The sequence below is a fragment of the Poromitra crassiceps genome (assembly GCF_964638095.1).
Source record: "Poromitra crassiceps genome assembly, chromosome: 20".
Taxonomy (NCBI): Eukaryota; Metazoa; Chordata; class Actinopteri; order Beryciformes; family Melamphaidae; genus Poromitra; species Poromitra crassiceps.
Genome location: NC_139637.1, coordinates 26829109 through 26848578, shown reverse-complemented (window position 1 = coordinate 26848578; position 19470 = coordinate 26829109). Strand labels below are relative to the sequence as shown.

Here is a 19470-nt window from a genome sequence, read left to right as displayed (position 1 = left end):
ACTTACCATCTCTCTCTCTCTCTCTCTCTCTCTCTCGCTCGCTCTGTCTCTCTCTCTCTGAAGAAAAGACTTTGAGCTGGGCCAGGCTCACTTGAAGGTGGAGGATGAGCAGAATCTGGTGGCTCAGCTGCAGAAGAAGATCAAGGAGCTGCAGGTTGGTACACAAGTCTCTAGTCTCGTGTCCTTGTGTGAGTCATACGCTATAACGTGTCCCGGGTCTCTAGTCTCGTGTCCTTTAATGTGTGAGTTATACACTATAACATGTCCCGGGTCTCTAGTCTCGTGTCCTTGTGTGAGTTATACACTATAACGTGTCCCGGGTCTCTAGTCTCGTGTCCTTTAATGTGTGAGTTATACACTATAACGTGTCCCGGGTCTCTAGTCTCGTGTCCTTTAATGTGTGAGTTATACACTATAACATGTCCCGGGTCTCTAGTCTCGTGTCCTTTAATGTGTGAGTTATACACTATAACATGTCCCGGGTCTCTAGTCTCGTGTCCTTTAATGTGTGAGTTATACGCTATAACATGTCCCGGGTCTCTAGTCTCGTGTCCTTTAATGTGTGAGTTATACACTATAACATGTCCCGGGTCTCTAGTCTTGTGTCCTTTAATGTGTGAGTTATACACTATAACATGTCCCGGGTCTCTAGTCTCGTGTCCTTTAATGTGTGAGTTATACACTATAACGTGTCCCGGGTCTCTAGTCTCGTGTCCTTTAATGTGTGAGTTATACACTATAACATGTCCCGGGTCTCTAGTCTCGTGTCCTTTAATGTGTGAGTTATACACTATAACATGTCCCGGGTCTCTAGTCTTGTGTCCTTTAATGTGTGAGTTATACACTATAACGTGTCCCGGGTCTCTAGTCTCGTGTCCTTTAATGTGTGAGTTATACACTATAACATGTCCCGGGTCTCTAGTCTCGTGTCCTTTAATGTGTGAGTTATACACTATAACATGTCCCGGGTCTCTAGTCTCGTGTCCTTGTGTGAGTTATACACTATAACGTGTCCCGGGTCTCTAGTCTCGTGTCCTTTAATGTGTGAGTTATACACTATAACGTGTCCCGGGTCTCTAGTCTCGTGTCCTTTAATGTGTGAGTTATACACTATAACATGTCCCGGGTCTCTAGTCTCGTGTCCTTTAATGTGTGAGTTATACGCTATAACATGTCCCGGGTCTCTAGTCTCGTGTCCTTTAATGTGTGAGTTATACACTATAACATGTCCCGGGTCTCTAGTCTCGTGTCCTTTAATGTGTGAGTTATACACTATAACATGTCCCGGGTCTCTAGTCTCGTGTCCTTTAATGTGTGAGTCATACACTATAACGTGTCCCGGGTCTCTAGTCTCGTGTCCTTTAACGTGTGAGTTATACACTATAACATGTCCCGGGTCTCTAGTCTCGTGTCCTTTAATGTGTGAGTTATACACTATAACATGTCCCGGGTCTCTAGTCTCGTGTCCTTTAATGTGTGAGTCATACACTATAACGTGTCCCGTGTCTCTAGTCTCGTGTCCTTTAATGTGTGAGTTATACACTATAACATGTCCCGGGTCTCTAGTCTCGTGTCCTTTAATGTGTGAGTTATACACTATAACATGTCCCGGGTCTCTAGTCTCGTGTCCTTTAATGTGTGAGTCATACACTATAACATGTCCCGGGTCTCTAGTCTCGTGTCCTTTAATGTGTGAGTTATACACTATAACATGTCCTGGGTCTCTAGTCTCGTGTCCTTTAATGTGTGAGTTATACACTATAACGTGTCCCGGGTCTCTAGTCTCGTGTCCTTTAATGTGTGAGTCATACACTATAACGTGTCCCGGGTCTCTAGTCTCGTGTCCTTTAATGTGTGAGTCATACACTATAACGTGTCCCGGGTCTCTAGTCTCGTGTCCTTTAATGTGTGAGTCATACACTATAACATGTCCCGGGTCTCTAGTCTCGTGTCCTTTAATGTGTGAGTCATACACTATAACGTGTCCCGGGTCTCTAGTCTCGTGTCCTTTAATGTGTGAGTCATACACTATAACATGTCCCGGGTCTCTAGTCTCGTGTCCTTTAATGTGTGAGTCATACACTATAACATGTCCCGGGTCTCTAGTCTCGTGTCCTTTAATGTGTGAGTTATACACTATAACATGTCCCGGGTCTCTAGTCTCGTGTCCTTTAATGTGTGAGTCATACACTATAACATGTCCCGGGTCTCTAGTCTCGTGTCCTTTAATGTGTGAGTTATACACTATAACATGTCCCGGGTCTCTAGTCTCGTGTCCTTTAATGTGTGAGTCATACACTATAACGTGTCCCGGGTCTCTAGTCTCGTGTCCTTTAATGTGTGAGTCATACACTATAACATGTCCCGGGTCTCTAGTCTCGTGTCCTTTAATGTGTGAGTCATACACTATAACGTGTCCCGGGTCTCTAGTCTCGTGTCCTTTAATGTGTGAGTTATACACTATAACATGTCCCGGGTCTCTAGTCTCGTGTCCTTTAATGTGTGAGTCATACACTATAACATGTCCCGGGTCTCTAGTCTCGTGTCCTTTAATGTGTGAGTTATACACTATAACGTGTCCCGGGTCTCTAGTCTCGTGTCCTTTAATGTGTGAGTCATACACTATAACGTGTCCCGGGTCTCTAGTCTCGTGTCCTTTAATGTGTGAGTCATACACTATAACATGTCCCGGGTCTCTAGTCTCGTGTCCTTTAATGTGTGAGTCATACACTATAACGTGTCCCGGGTCTCTAGTCTCGTGTCCTTTAATGTGTGAGTCATACACTATAACATGTCCCGGGTCTCTAGTCTCGTGTCCTTTAATGTGTGAGTTATACACTATAACATGTCCCGGGTCTCTAGTCTCGTGTCCTTTAATGTGTGAGTCATACACTATAACATGTCCCGGGTCTCTAGTCTCGTGTCCTTTAATGTGTGAGTCATACACTATAACATGTCCCGGGTCTCTAGTCTCGTGTCCTTTAATGTGTGAGTCATACACTATAACATGTCCCGGGTCTCTAGTCTCGTGTCCTTTAATGTGTGAGTTATACACTATAACGTGTCCCGGGTCTCTAGTCTCGTGTCCTTTAATGTGTGAGTCATACACTATAACGTGTCCCGGGTCTCTAGTCTCGTGTCCTTTAATGTGTGAGTCATACACTATAACATGTCCCGGGTCTCTAGTCTCGTGTCCTTTAATGTGTGAGTCATACACTATAACGTGTCCCGGGTCTCTAGTCTCGTGTCCTTTAATGTGTGAGTCATACACTATAACATGTCCCGGGTCTCTAGTCTCGTGTCCTTTAATGTGTGAGTCATACACTATAACATGTCCCGGGTCTCTAGTCTCGTGTCCTTTAATGTGTGAGTTATACACTATAACATGTCCCGGGTCTCTAGTCTCGTGTCCTTTAATGTGTGAGTCATACACTATAACGTGTCCCGGGTCTCTAGTCTCGTGTCCTTTAATGTGTGAGTCATACACTATAACATGTCCCGGGTCTCTAGTCTCGTGTCCTTTAATGTGTGAGTCATACACTATAACGTGTCCCGGGTCTCTAGTCTCGTGTCCTTTAATGTGTGAGTTATACACTATAACATGTCCCGGGTCTCTAGTCTCGTGTCCTTTAATGTGTGAGTCATACACTATAACATGTCCCGGGTCTCTAGTCTCGTGTCCTTTAATGTGTGAGTTATACGCTATAACATGTCCCGGGTCTCTAGTCTCGTGTCCTTTAATGTGTGAGTTATACACTATAACATGTCCCGGGTCTCTAGTCTCGTGTCCTTTAATGTGTGAGTTATACACTATAACGTGTCCCGGGTCTCTAGTCTCGTGTCCTTTAATGTGTGAGTCATACACTATAACGTGTCCCGGGTCTCTAGTCTCGTGTCCTTTAATGTGTGAGTCATACACTATAACATGTCCCGGGTCTCTAGTCTCGTGTCCTTTAATGTGTGAGTTATACACTATAACATGTCCCGGGTCTCTAGTCTCGTGTCCTTTAATGTGTGAGTTATACACTATAACGTGTCCCGGGTCTCTAGTCTCGTGTCCTTTAATGTGTGAGTCATACACTATAACGTGTCCCGGGTCTCTAGTCTCGTGTCCTTTAATGTGTGAGTCATACACTATAACATGTCCCGGGTCTCTAGTCTCGTGTCCTTTAATGTGTGAGTCATACACTATAACATGTCCCGGGTCTCTAGTCTCGTGTCCTTTAATGTGTGAGTCATACACTATAACGTGTCCCGGGTCTCTAGTCTCGTGTCCTTTAATGTGTGAGTCATACACTATAACATGTCCCGGGTCTCTAGTCTCGTGTCCTTTAATGTGTGAGTCATACACTATAACATGTCCCGGGTCTCTAGTCTCGTGTCCTTTAATGTGTGAGTTATACACTATAACATGTCCCGGGTCTCTAGTCTCGTGTCCTTTAATGTGTGAGTCATACACTATAACGTGTCCCGGGTCTCTAGTCTCGTGTCCTTTAATGTGTGAGTCATACACTATAACATGTCCCGGGTCTCTAGTCTCGTGTCCTTTAATGTGTGAGTCATACACTATAACGTGTCCCGGGTCTCTAGTCTCGTGTCCTTTAATGTGTGAGTTATACACTATAACATGTCCCGGGTCTCTAGTCTCGTGTCCTTTAATGTGTGAGTCATACACTATAACATGTCCCGGGTCTCTAGTCTCGTGTCCTTTAATGTGTGAGTTATACACTATAACGTGTCCCGGGTCTCTAGTCTCGTGTCCTTTAATGTGTGAGTCATACACTATAACGTGTCCCGGGTCTTTAGTCTCGTGTCCTTTAATGTGTGAGTCATACACTATAACATGTCCCGGGTCTCTAGTCTCGTGTCCTTTAATGTGTGAGTCATACACTATAACGTGTCCCGGGTCTCTAGTCTCGTGTCCTTTAATGTGTGAGTCATACACTATAACATGTCCCGGGTCTCTAGTCTTGTGTCCTTTAATGTGTGAGTTATACACTATAACATGTCCCGGGTCTCTAGTCTCGTGTCCTTTAATGTGTGAGTCATACACTATAACATGTCCCGGGTCTCTAGTCTCGTGTCCTTTAATGTGTGAGTCATACACTATAACATGTCCCGGGTCTCTAGTCTCGTGTCCTTTAATGTGTGAGTCATACACTATAACATGTCCCGGGTCTCTAGTCTCGTGTCCTTTAATGTGTGAGTTATACACTATAACGTGTCCCGGGTCTCTAGTCTCGTGTCCTTTAATGTGTGAGTTATACACTATAACGTGTCCCGGGTCTCTAGTCTTGTGTCCTTTAATGTGTGAGTCATACACTATAACATGTCCCGGGTCTCTAGTCTCGTGTCCTTTAATGTGTGAGTCATACACTATAACATGTCCCGGGTCTCTAGTCTCGTGTCCTTTAATGTGTGAGTCATACACTATAACATGTCCCGGGTCTCTAGTCTCGTGTCCTTTAATGTGTGAGTCATACACTATAACATGTCCCGGGTCTCTAGTCTCGTGTCCTTTAATGTGTGAGTCATACACTATAACGTGTCCCGGGTCTCTAGTCTCGTGTCCTTTAATGTGTGAGTCATACACTATAACATGTCCCGGGTCTCTAGTCTCGTGTCCTTTAATGTGTGAGTCATACACTATAACGTGTCCCAGGTCTCTAGTCTCGTGTCCTTTAATGTGTGAGTCATACACTATAACGTGTCCCGGGTCTCTAGTCTCGTGTCCTTTAATGTGTGAGTCATACACTATAACATGTCCCGGGTCTCTAGTCTCGTGTCCTTTAATGTGTGAGTCATACACTATAACATGTCCCGGGTCTCTAGTCTCGTGTCCTTTAATGTGTGAGTCATACACTATAACGTGTCCCAGGTCTCTAGTCTCGTGTCCTTTAAGCTTGCCTAAACTTAACCGCCGATTCGAGACGTGGCTCCTGCGAAAACAGCAGAGCTGAGCTAGAGAGGTATAGTCTGGCCTAGCCCAAAATATACACCGCTGGTTAGCCTGGTTAAAACCATCCTGAACGTGATCTCAAATTATGTTTGGCTCTACGAATCAGTCTCGACTCCAAGCCGTCCAGTCATTTCAGTAGGTGGGAGTACTTGCCTTGACAGACAACTCCTTCAGCCAATCAGCATCGCCAAATCCAATCTTCAGTCAATCAGTGTCGGATCCAGTCATTTCCAAATCCACTCAGAAGAACGGTGAAAATGTCTTTTCTGCCAAGAAACTCTGCTGCTGCATACTGCTGTTCTTGTTTAATTGTTGTTATTGAATCTATTTCTGCAATAGCTGCACTTGGGAGCAGCCATTACTGTTTTGCCAGCGGCGTCCCTGCTTGGCCGGTTACGTTGTCAACTACGAGATCCCTGATTGGCCGGTGCACTGTAATGTCTGAAAACGCCCACACCAGGCTGGAGACCAGACGGATCCGCAGAATCAGAGCCATGTATACAGCCATGTACCAGTTTTTTACTCTAAAGAGTTCCAGGAAGTAAGGTCCTGGATTAAGCAGCACTGTCGAGTTGCAGCAAAATAGACAGTTTGTGTTGTACTCTGAAAGTTTTTTTTTTCCTTGAATCAAATTGTACATTATCAGCTTTATTTTAGCATTCAAAAGTAGAGCGAGACCCTTTCCTGGCTGTTCATTGGCTAATGAGTCACGCATTTTGGTCCTCCGCTGATGCCTAGAGGACACTACGCAGAATTAAACAGAATTAGATTTCACGTGATTGGATGTTTTGCCAGGCTAGACTACAGTATACCCAGATATAGCTTGGCAGGGGGTTAACCTGGCCTGCTGCACCCTGTCTCTCCCCCGGGGGCAGACTCGTATCGAGGAGTTAGAGGAGGCGTTGGAGGCAGAGCGGCTGTGGCGGGGCAAGGCGGAGCGGCAGAGAAACGACGTGGCCCGGGAGCTGGAGGAGCTGGGAGAGAAGCTGGAGGAGGCAGGAGGAGCCTCCGCTGCTCAGATCGCCCTCAACAGGTCATCTGCTGACACTGCACATTATTCACATCACAAGCCAAGGCCAATTATCTGTACATACAAGGAATGTAGCTGAGTGGCTGCTCGTGCGCTAAAGTACTGCATAGTGACTACGGTACATACATTACAGCAGAAAATGACAGAACAGGCCTAACCTAGTTCTACATTACTCAGTGATTACCAGTCAGTCTAGTATTTTATACTTGGTCAAACCAAGCGATTCTGTTATATTCAGAATCAGGAGAGACCATAGAACATGCACACACCCAAAATAGTCCACTTTTTGTTTTGTTTCGGTCTGAGTGAAATGTTCTATGCTCTCTCTCCTGATTCTGAATAGAGCTGAATTGCTTGCTTTGATCAAGTAAAGATTTTTCGAAAAGTCTATGGTGACTTTATTTGTTCGTGTCGACCACGCAATGATCAGGCACCCGGGCACTATGAGTAGTAATGATACTAAATGTGTTTTAAATTAATACAATCTTATATGTTTTCACCGTATACGATGTGGATGGCCATGTTGAAATCCAGTGTTGGGAAAGTTACTGAAAATTGGTAATTAGTTACAGTTACTAGTTACTTCTCTCAAAAGGTAATTTAATTACTTTAAAGTTACCAGTTACTTCAAAGTAATTAGTTACTAGGGAAAGTAACTTTTGCGTTACTTTTAAAAGTCTGCTTCGATTGTTATTAATGCACACATTATGTTAGTGTTGCTGTGCCACAGTGTGGCATTGAACCTTCGCTTATTGGGGAGGCTTATAGCCTATCAAGGTCCTTAGCCTCTGGGGCTCTGGCTGCAGCTCTCTCCCCAGACTAGGTCTGAGGATCAGAAACTGGGTAATCCTCTGAAGTTGTCCGTTATTTTCATGTCCTAAAGTAACTAGTAACTAGCCCAGTTACTATTTTAGTAACTGTAACTGAGTTACTGAATTTGAAAAAGTAATTAGTTAGATTACTAGTTACTGAAAAAGGTAGTTAAGTTACAGTAACTAGTTACTTAGTAACTAGTTACTCCCAACACTGTTGAAATCACATCAAATGAAAAAGTGGGAGCAACTAGGGGGTTGAGAAATCATACCACAGTTTCTGAATAAGGAAACCCCGAGTTGACGCGACATTTTATTTAAAAAAATCCTAGTAGGAAGTGGGAATTTCCAACCTATGCTCTATACAGTTTGAAGTAGTAGTATAGATTGTGACTCAATCCAGCCGTCACCGTAACCCCTGCAGGAAGCGTGAGGCGGACTTCCTGAAGATGCGTCGTGAGCTGGAGGAGGCGGGGCTTCATCACGAGGCATTGTCGGCGGTGCTGAGGAAGAAGCACTCTGACAGCGTGCTGGAGCTGAGTGAGCAGATCGACGGCCTGCAGAGAGCCAAGCAGAAGCTGGAGAAGGAGAAAGTCGAGTTCAGGCTGGAGGCTGACGACCTGGCCTCCAACGTGGAGCAGCTCGCCAGGTCCAAGGTACAGGAGCCTCGAGAAAAGACCCTCAAACACTTTAAATGGGGGGCACGGTGGTGCAGTGGTGGTTTAAATGGTGTACTTTGCTTTGCTGGTTCCATAGATACTGTGTGGGTACGCCCACGTCCCTGCAGACACAGTCCATAGGAGTTACACTGCACGGGGCGGGTATCCCGCTAGTTATAATGAAGATGTGTTAAAAAAAGTCAGATTAAAATGTTTAAAATAATATATTTGAAAAAGGAAGTATAAAGAAGTTTTAAATTCTTAAAGAATATAGAGACACTGCATGAAATAGGCCACGCCCATCACGGGGGGAAAGCTCCGTTCATTTCCACACACCAGCGTCATTTTCCTTGAATTAAACATAGCTAAAAGCTGTTGTGTGGTGGGGCTGCGCAGACAACAAATGTAAAAGATCGCCAGTTAAAGTTTTTTTGTACTCCTGAGCAAAACAAGGAAGCCATTGAGAATTGGCGAGAAGAAAAATGTGGATCTAGCTGTCAAGGAAGCAAATTGGAGTGTTCATCTTCCGTATATACGATCTTTTTGTGCAACACGCAACCATGCACGTGACATAGGAGAACGCCAGGATTGGAGGGAGGGTTTCCGTTTTCCCCCGTCTTGGGCGTGGCTTCTGAATGATGACGTGTTACGCAGTGTCTCTATTGGATAAAGTTGTTTACAACATTTTTGGAACTCGTTCTGCCCGAGTGGAGCATGCAACAATAATGGCAATAATAATTGGGGGGGGGGGGGGGGGGGGGGGTGCAGCTGTCTATACGTTCTTTGAGGGGAGGTCCCACTGTCCCACACAATGAGAAGCCCTGGTTTACAGTCACCATCCTGTGTTGTTCAGAGGATGGAGCACTGAAGGACCACTACACTCAGTGTTGGAGTTCAATTCACAATCAGTAACTTTTCCAAGTTTTGCTATTGGAGAAACTGCGCCCTCTGCGTGCAATAGTATCGATGTCGATATCGCCGTTCAAAGTCAACAAAACACAGCGCCAGAAAGCTCTATGTACATGTTGTGACATCGGGTACTCACCACGTGATGAAATAATAATCCATAGTTCCGTGAAACGTCATTTTCGTAGCAAATCCGAATCGAGTTACTTCCTTGTTTCCAGGAACACAAGGCTCCCGCTGTAGAGCGCATGCGCGCATGTTGCCTCCGGGACACAGGCACCAAACTGCTTAGTCCCAGGAGAGGCCTTTAGAGGGCGCTGTGTGACCAATAGAGGTGACATTCTCCCTGTTGCAAGTCACTCTACCATCCTCCTCAGACTAAAAAGCTGTTATACTAAGGTGAAAAAGTTACTGACTGTGGTAAATTCACATCAAATTGGAGGTGTCTATTACTATCATATTGCCACACTTGGTAACTGTTTTATACAGTAAAAGCAACAGCTCACTTCAGGCCATGATATATGCTCATTATATATCACAGCTGAAGGTGTTTTCGCCCCCGACGCCAAACACTTCATAATTGCTGGTCACTCACAGACGTTTGTGTTTGTTGCCAGCTCGGAGTGGAGAAGATGTGCAGAGCGTATGAAGACCAGCTGAACGAGAGCCGGAGCAGAGCCGAGGAGCTGCAGAGGCAGCTGGCCGAAGTCTCTTCTCAGAAAGCCAGAGCGCTCACTGAGACTGGTACAATACACACACACACACTTAATAGGATATGTGTTGTGTTACCTGGCAACCCAACCCAGAGCAGTGCAGTGACGGGTGACGCACGGTGCGTTACTGCGTCACTGCACTCGCACAAGCTCTCGGTGGAGGACCGCAGTCGGATGAAACATCAAACACGTCCCCAGAAGAAGAGACGTGGTGACACATTTCACTGCACTTGGTGCGAGATGTTTCTGACCGCTAGTAGCCACATTAGCAAATACCGTGTGTTTTGCAAGCTATGTCGGCCGACTTTAGTGTAGAACACGGTGGGGAAAATGACGTTAGCAAACATGCAAAACACAAACAAGCTGTTGAAGCACAGAGGCGAACTTCTAACATACCTATTCCATGGTTGCACTTGATATTTTTTGCGATGTACATTTTAGATGCTGTACTTTAGTTTTGATCACTTCTTTTGTACATGTTGTATGTTTATTAGATCATTATTTATTTTGCTGTGAGTTATGAATTTAAGACTAATTCAAAGTAATTACTGTACATGCATTTGTTCTACACCAGAAAATCTCCCTCTTTTTCACAGCCCAATATTGGCAGGTGTGTCAAATCTCTTTGTCTTCATCCAATCATCTCTCTCTCTCTCTCTCTCTCTCTCTCTCTCTCTCTCTCTCTCTCTCTCTCTCTCTCTCTCTCTCTCTCTCTCTCTCTCTCTCTCTGTCAGCTGAGTGTAGCCGTCGTCTGGAGGAACGGGACGCTCTGATTGGCCAGCTCCAGCGCTCTAAGACGGGACTTTGTCAGAACACTGAGGATCTGAAGAGGCAGCTGGAGGAAGACAGCAAAGTAAACCTCATTCAGCTCTTTAAGTGGGAAGTGTAAAGAGGGACAGAGAGAGAGCTAAACCTCATTCAGCTCTTTAGGGGTGAAGTGTAAAGAGGGACAGAGAGAGAGCTAAACCTCATTCAGCTCTTTAGGGGTGAAGTGTAAAGAGGGACAGAGAGAGAGCTAAACCTCATTCAGCTCGTTAGGGGTGAAGTGTAAAGAGGGACAGAGAGAGAGCTAAACCTCATTCAGCTCTTTAGGGGTGAAGTGTAAAGAGGGACAGAGAGAGAGCTAAACCTCATTCAGCTCTTTAGGGGTGAAGTGTAAAGAGGGACAGAGAGAGAGCTAAACCTCATTCAGCTCTTTAGGGGTGAAGTGTAAAGAGGGACAGAGAGAGAGCTAAACCTCATTCAGCTCGTTAGGGGTGAAGTGTAAAGAGGGACAGAGAGAGAGCTAAACCTCATTCAGCTCTTTAGGGGTGAAGTGTAAAGAGGGACAGAGAGAGAGCTAAACCTCATTCAGCTCTTTAGGGGTGAAGTGTAAAGAGGGACAGAGAGAGAGCTAAACCTCATTCAGCTCTTTAGGGGTGAAGTGTAAAGAGGGACAGAGAGAGAGCTAAACCTCATTCAGCTCGTTAGGGGTGAAGTGTAAAGAGGGACAGAGAGAGAGCTAAACCTCATTCAGCTCTTTAGGGGTGAAGTGTAAAGAGGGACAGAGAGAGAGCTAAACCTCATTCAGCTCTTTAGGGGTGAAGTGTAAAGAGGGACAGAGAGAGAGCTAAACCTCATTCAGCTCTTTAGGGGTGAAGTGTAAAGAGGGACAGAGAGAGAGCTAAACCTCATTCAGCTCGTTAGGGGTGAAGTGTAAAGAGGGACAGAGAGAGAGCTAAACCTCATTCAGCTCTTTAGGGGTGAAGTGTAAAGAGGGACAGAGAGAGAGCTAAACCTCATTCAGCTCTTTAGGGGTGAAGTGTAAAGAGGGACAGAGAGAGAGCTAAACCTCATTCAGCTCTTTAGGGGTGAAGTGTAAAGAGGGACAGAGAGAGAGCTAAACCTCATTCAGCTCGTTAGGGGTGAAGTGTAAAGAGGGACAGAGAGAGAGCTAAACCTCATTCAGCTCTTTAGGGGTGAAGTGTAAAGAGGGACAGAGAGAGAGCTAAACCTCATTCAGCTCTTTAGGGGTGAAGTGTAAAGAGGGACAGAGAGAGAGCTAAACCTCATTCAGCTCTTTAGGGGTGAAGTGTAAAGAGGGACAGAGAGAGAGCTAAACCTCATTCAGCTCTTTAGGGGTGAAGTGTAAAGAGGGACAGAGAGAGAGCTAAACCTCATTCAGCTCTTTAGGGGTGAAGTGTAAAGAGGGACAGAGAGAGAGCTAAACCTCATTCAGCTCTTTAGGGGTGAAGTGTAAAGAGGGACAGAGAGAGAGCTAAACCTCATTCAGCTCTTTAGGGGTGAAGTGTAAAGAGGGACAGAGAGAGAGCTAAACCTCATTCAGCTCTTTAGGGGTGAAGTGTAAAGAGGGACAGAGAGAGAGCTAAACCTCATTCAGCTCGTTAGGGGTGAAGTGTAAAGAGGGACAGAGAGAGAGCTAAACGCCCATTTTGTAAATATGTAGAAATCCAAACCTCGCATCATAATTGTCCCGAGATGTAAAATGTTTGCATCTCAAGGCTTAGACATGAGTCACTATAGAGCTCAACAGGCACGTGACTTTTCGTGACGTAATTTGCCCCGGAAGTAGAGTCCGTTTTGTCTCCATTTTCTCCATTTCGATAAATCCAATTATAGCGAGTTTTAAGACTCGAACCAAGCCAACACGTGTATCCAGAGAATCTTGAGTGAGCATAAGACATTCGGTTTATTAAGCGAGAACAAAAAATAACAACGGGGGAAAGTTATATCATTTTTTTTCTAAGTTTCTGTATAAATCATTACAATATGCTCCCGTGAGGTGGGGATGCGTTTGGCGGCGGCCGGGCGAGGGTGCAAAACTCTGCATACAGTAACACCTGGACACTTGTGCGAGGCGGACTGCTATAATTGTCCCTGCAGGGACGATAGCATAAGGGCCTGTGTCCACCTAGCGTCTTTTTCCGACTGTTAAACGCTGGGAGTGCGCTGGGTAGCGCTGATCCCAGCGCACAATATACAAGGAAGTAGTCTCAAACTAACGTTAGTTCAGTGCGGTAGTAGCTTGATAGCTGACAGCTAGCAAGCTAACAACACAGGTAGGCTACGTTATTAAAAGCAGTAAGCACAACACTCACCAGAAATATTAAGTGTTTAGCCAATCTGCTCCCACAATTGAGCCTTTCTGTCTCTGTTGCGATAGTTTCTCCATATGATTAGTTGCCAGAAAAGGAGCACCCGACACCAGCGTCTTTCTGAAAAGTTAAATTATTCTCAGCTGGGAGTGCTGGGAGCCAGCACACAAAAACGGCGGAGCGCTCTGAAAATAGACGCTGCGTGCAGCGCACTTTCTCTACACGTCCGTGTGCGCCGGCATACGCTCTCCCCCCATTGGAAACAACTGAAAAAAGACGCTGGACCTGAGGAAAAGACACTAGGTGGACACAGGCCCTAAAGCAGGCATTAAGGCATGCAAACAGGTGAAGCGGATAGCGCCTGTACCAAGATAGGTCCCCTTGTGTTTGTATCGATGACTGCGGAAATGTGAAAATCCAAGTTTGTGTGTGTGTGTGTGTGTGTGTGTGTGTGTGTGTGTGTGTGTGTGTGTGTGTGTGTGTGTGTGTGCGTGTGTTTAGGCGCGGGTTTCCCTGGCCCACGCGGTGCAGTCGTCTCGTCATGACTGCAGTCTTCTCAGAGAGCAGTTTGAGGAGGAGCAGGAGGCGAAGGCGGAGCTTCAGAGAGCGCTGTCCAATGCCAACAGCCAGGTGGCGCTGTGGAGAGCCAAGTATGAGACGGACGCCGTGCTGCGCATCGACGAGCTCGAGGAAAACAAGTGAGACACCACTGCTGCTGTTATACTATGAAATCTTATTCAAGAGACAGTTCACCCTGAATCAAAAATACATCATTTTCCTCTTATCTGTAGTGCTAATCATCCATCTAGATTATTTTGATGTGAGGTGCCCAGTTTTGGAGATATTGGCTGTAGAGAGCTACCCTGACACTGCCCAATGGTTTGTTTTCACATAACCATCGGGGAACGAGTCGCTCGCCACTCGGGGAAACCATTTGAAAGAGGCATACACTTTCCAAATAATACCTGGCAGGTGATTGGATGAATCATCTGTCTATCACAAACTACTAGCTGCTGCTAGCTAGCTTCTCACCGTCGTCACACCTAAATCCCGCCTCATGGGACGTTGACTGGATAGACTGAGCGTGTTAAGATGGATTTGTCGAGTGATCATCATCTCACGTGAAGCTGCCTTCGGAAAGCGTCAAAAACTCAACAGCTGAGCTGTCCCTTTCCAGATATCATGACCCGGTTACTCAAGATAGTCCACAGACCTTGTTGTGAGCATACGTTTCATGCCGGAACGAGTTTCTTTCTACCAAACTACTAGCTGCTGCTAGCTAGCTAGCAAGCAACTCTACTGTAACATAACGGCTTGCTAACAGCTACCTAGCTAGCTAGGTATGGTCTGACTGAAGAGCTCCAAGCTAGCTAGCCTACTGTACTTGTTGTTGATTCTGGTTGTTGTTGTTGTTGTTTGTAGGAAGAAGCTGATAGTCAGACTGCAGAAGGTGGAGGAAGCTGTGGAGGCATCTCAGGCTAAATGTTTGTCTCTGGACAAAACCAAGCTGCGTCTGCAGACCGAGATCGAAGACCTGATGGTGGAGCTGGAGCGCTCCAATGCCGCGGCGCTTGCTCTGGACAAGAAGCAACGCAACTTTGACAAGGTCAGAGAGGAACACACACTCACCCAACTGAAAGGTCAGAGGTCAGAGAGGAACACACACTCACCCAACTGAAAGGTCAGAGGTCAGAGAGGAACACACACTCACCCAACTGACAGTGACACCAAACGCTACAGTGTGGCTAGTGAGGTAGTCTACTGACACCAAACGCTACAGTGTGGCTAGTGAGTTAGTCTACTGACACCAAACGCTACAGTGTAGCTAGTGAGGTAGTCTACTTTGCCAGCTGCTTGTCAGTTGTCAGCCAAAACAATCGTGTGGAGGTCTTGGTCTAAAATGAAGATTGTTGACATTTTGGATTTGGGACACAGTGTCACTTTCCAAGATAACATGCCAAACTCCATTCTTATAAAAGAGTTAAAAGTTCACCTGGGTGTCCAGATGAAGTGTCCTTTGTTACAGAGTTAGGGCTGGACGATGTACTGTACTGTAACCAAACAATGTATCGACGTAAAATCAGGGCCGGTTCCAGAACAAGATGACTAGGGATGCATCCTAGATAGGAAGGGGTGCACATGCACGGGCCAAAGGCCAAAAAAAGTTGACATGTTATCTTACTAAAAATAATGCATTTTACCATCATTTCAAGTAGAATGATACCAGCCAAACAAGAATATTTCAAGTGTTTCAAGTGCTTTACTGAAATATTTGGACCATATAATGATAATACAATTATCTCAACCTTAAAAGGTTACATGTAGGTGCCAAAAAGCCATAAATTCACATCAAAGAACAAAGAAAAACAACAATTATAATTCAAGTTTAAACAGTAAGTGTGCAGCTGCAGCATTTATTTATTTTTATATATTTTTTTTTTGTACCACTCTTTTCAACTGAGCATGCAGACAATTAAAATAAGGGTGCAATACGTGCTTTTGCACCCCTGTAAAACCGGGCCTGCGTAAAATATCAGTCGATATCGATAATTATTGATCATTTTTAATTACAGTAGCTATTTTTAATGAAGACCAAGAGATTATTTTGAACCACCTTATTTATCAAGGCGCACAGGTAATAATTTTAATGTTAACAAAACAATGAAAAACACAAATTTTAGTGTTGCAGCTTCAAAGTGTGAGATGGAGACTAAACAAACGTCCGGTCCAATATGTTTAGGAGGGAACTTTAGAATGTATCTGTTAAATGATTGGCTGTCTGTGTGTCACGCGTAGTTCGCTCCATTATCAAGGAACATATCAAAAATGTTACATATTGAACTATTTTCTCATTGCATTGATGAAGTATCTATCACTGATATATATTACTATTGATGTTGATGTATCGCATAGCCCTAATAAGAGTGTGTGTGTGTGTGTGTGTGTGTGTGTGTGTGTGTGTGTGTGTGTGTGCGTGCGCGCGCGCGTGTGTGTGTGTGTGTGTGTGTGTGTGTGTGTGTGTGTGTGTGTGCGTGCGTGCGTGCGTGCGTGCGTGCGTGTGTGTGCGTGTGTGTGTGTGTGTGTGTGTGTGCGTGTGTGTGTGTGCTGCAGGTGCTGAGTGACTGGCGTGTGAAGTTTGAGGAGAGCCAGACGGAGCTGGAGGCGTCTCAGAGAGAGTCTCGCAGTCTGAGCACAGAGCTGTTCAAACTGAAGAACTGCTACGAAGAGGCTGTGGACCAGCTGGAGACCATCAGGCGAGAGAACAGGAACCTGCAAGGTAGACGCGAACCCCAATCCCAACAATTATTATATTATATATATATATATATATATATTATATATATATATATAATATTATTATTATATAATCCCAACCAGCATGATGTGATGCAAACAGATGCTTCTTCTACCCGAAGTTGCTCGTTATTATTCAGAGAGAGAGAGAAAAAAATCATCATCATCATCATCAAATAAACCTCTATTTTGCACGTGGAGAAGGTGTGCACAAGTTTTGCTCCTCCATAGACGTTTCGAAAAATCTTTAGATCAAGTTTTTAGCCTGGAACCAATCCAACCAGATCGCCTAGAGAATCGTGACCATATAACAAAAAACACAAACAAAAAACATTGAAAAACGGGAAAGGCAAAGGTACAAGAGTGTACTGTGTACATTTTTTTTTTTTTTTTGATATATTTTATTTTTCAATTTTCAGAACAAAAGTGAAACAAAAACAAACAACACATACCGACATTACAACACAGTGCTACCAGACGTGTAAGGTGCTTAGGTAAAATAATAATAATAATAATAATAAATTAAGGAGTCCTTTAAAGTAGCTGGACGAGTCACTCATTTCTGACCTCGTCAAAGTAGGCCAGGAGCGGGTCCCAAATAGTCGAGAACTTCCGAAGTGAGTTCGCCCTCATGTACCTGAGTCTCTCCATGCGCACAACCGAAACCATGTACGTCAGCCACAACTGAAAACTAGAATGAGTCTCTTGGCGACAGTCATCCCCTCAGAGTTTGCTGCACAGCCGTAGGGAGGAGCAGAGAAGATTCAGAACAGCCGAAGATGGCAAGTTCCGCCTCCGGCTGAAGGGCTATTCCATAGGCCTTAGAGTACCAGTGAAATATTTTGGCCCAGAATCCGGATAGTGACGAACAAAACCAAAAAGCGTGTGACAGTGTGCCCTCTAGCACCTGACACCTATCACATAGTGGTGAGACAGAAGGGTAGATCCTGTGCATACTGTGTACATTATTATTTTAAGAGTTAAGGAACTACTCATCCTATATACCAAATCAGCGGGATGTTTACATTTACTTCCGGGTACCCCTGGGTCCACACATTATAATGGCGGTGGACGGCACAAACTGACGTGTTGAAGACAAAAACAGACAAAGAAGACAAAAATCGTTCGTCCGTGTTGTGTTGTTGTTTAATATCATTCATAACAACACTTTCACTAACGTTAGTGGAGACCATACTAGCTAATTTACCTGTTGGACCAGACCAGAGTAGACTTGAAGCTAAATTAAATTAACGTGGCGTCGGTAGCTCTGTCTGTAACGTTAACAAGTCTGCAAAAAAACATTATTAGCTAGCTAACACTACATAAAACAAACACAGAAGAAAGGCTAGATACGTCGGACAAGCATGTTTACCAACCGTTTAACCATTTAAATTGAAAGTAGTCGGCCGAAAACAGCGAGAGGGTTTGACAGCATTTATATGACAACACGCACATTTAAACCTGCCGCCTTCCCCAAGTGGTACCCGGAAGTAAATTTGTTTACATGGTGACGTCACGGTGATTTGGTCTATAGACGGTTTTCACCACAGCGCAACCCCACGGCACTTCCTTTTTCTCAGCATTCAGCAAACTGCAGAAATATTCACTCGACATCGTTACTTTTGTTTTCGCCGCTCAGCTGTATAGACGGTTTTCACGGAATGGTCAGTCCTGCACTTGAATGTTTTTTTTTCTTTTATGTCCATAGCAAACACTGCAACAGGAAGTGAGCGGGGGTTCAATTTAGAATGTTTTTGTTGTCAAGTTAAAACCGTCTATAATCCATCGCGGCCAATCAGATTAGGGGATGATTGAGCGACAGAGCGTTTCAGCCAATGGGAGAGCACTCTGAGCGTCAGTGGGCGGAACCAGCGGTGTAACCGTTGGCCAGTAGGTTATTAGTTCAATGGCTAACCTAACAGTATAGTATATACAGTATAGCCACATTTCCTTGCTTTAATATCAACACAAGGGCATCAGATTTCAAAACTGGAGCGTTGAAACCAGCGTGACTCGTAATGTTTTTTTGTTTGTTTGTTTTAGATTATTTTTGGGGCATTTGTGCCTTTATTTATATAGGACAGTAGTCAGACAGGAAAGGTGGGGAGAGAGAGAGAGAGAGAGAGAGAGTGAAGGAGAGAGAGAGAGAGAGGGAGAGAGAGAGAGAAGGGATGACGTGCAGCAAAGGACCTCGGGTCCCGTGTCGGCGTGCGCCTCCGTCGTGCGCGTGCTACCAGGTGAGCTACCAGGACGCACGTGACTCGTAATGGTTAACATAACATCGTTCCAGTCACTCAATGGCAGTTTGAGCATTTTGTAGTGGCTTACTGTAGCCTACGTACCGTACGTCTCTGTACACCTCTAGTGCCTCTAGGTACTCGCTCACCTCCCTCCCCCCCCTTCTCTCTCTCTCTCTCTGACTGATGGACTGGCTATTGTCCGTGTGTGTGATCCAGAGGAGATACTGGACCTGACGGAGCAGATCAGTCATGGAGGGAAGACCATCAACGAGCTGGAGAGGGCGAAGAAGATGCTGGACGTGGAGAAGGGTGACATCAGAGCAGCTCTGGAGGAGGCAGAGGTAAACTGACCCCCTGAGGTCAACGCATCTACATGTGTGTGTGTGTGTGATTATTACTATGACGTTGTATTCCTATTGTTATGGTTTGTGTGTGTGTCCAGGGAACTCTGGAGCACGAAGAGAGTAAGATTGTGAGAGTTCAGATGGAGCTTGAGCAGATCAGAGCTGAGATCGACCGGAAGATCTCAGAGAAAGACGAGGAGATCGATAACCTGAGGTACCGAGAGAGAGACACCAACTCTCCTAACTTTATAGAACCCAGAAACAGCAGCTCTCCTTCCTTGATTTGAAGTATTTCCTGTTGAAAGAGGAATTTGGGGCTGGTTATAATGTGGCGACCGGCGAGAGATTTATCTGATGCGAGGATTGTAAAAATAAAATCCTATTTGTATTTGTTAGACGTATATTTACACCTACAGAC

General features: G+C 45.0%; 1 pseudogene across 1 annotated transcript in view; it reads left to right on the top strand.

Annotated features, from left to right (window-relative positions):
• The window catches only part of LOC310794707 (myosin-7-like), a 109179-nt pseudogene that overhangs the window by 63067 nt on the left and 26642 nt on the right, over positions 1-19470 (top strand). The window contains exons 28-37 of the transcript XR_014553963.1: positions 64-154; positions 6835-6992; positions 8226-8457; positions 9984-10110; positions 10814-10932; positions 13676-13872; positions 14597-14780; positions 16286-16451; positions 18925-19049; positions 19151-19266. The product of XR_014553963.1 is annotated as a myosin-7-like (transcript). The remainder of the gene's footprint in view (positions 1-63; positions 155-6834; positions 6993-8225; positions 8458-9983; positions 10111-10813; positions 10933-13675; positions 13873-14596; positions 14781-16285; positions 16452-18924; positions 19050-19150; positions 19267-19470) is intronic.